The following is a 250-nucleotide window of genomic DNA, read 5'->3' on the forward strand; positions in this document are numbered from 1 at the left end:
ATATGAGCAAGCGATTGCTAGAAGTGCATTGATTCGTGCTTGTATGAAAAAGAGACCTCGTGGAATTTTTACATATACCGGTCATCGTTATGATGATGGAAGAAAAGACTTAGTACTGACATTAGAAGAACAGTTTTTGAATGCTGTAGAAGCAATTAATCAGTCTATTTTTGATAATCATCAATCAAATATTTCATACCGAAAAAATGCTTTAGACGTTGAATTATCTGATAATTGTTTGATTTATATG

This window comes from Habropoda laboriosa, unplaced genomic scaffold (genome assembly GCF_001263275.1).
Source record: "Habropoda laboriosa isolate 0110345459 unplaced genomic scaffold, ASM126327v1 scaffold6364, whole genome shotgun sequence".
Taxonomy (NCBI): domain Eukaryota; kingdom Metazoa; phylum Arthropoda; class Insecta; order Hymenoptera; family Apidae; genus Habropoda; species Habropoda laboriosa.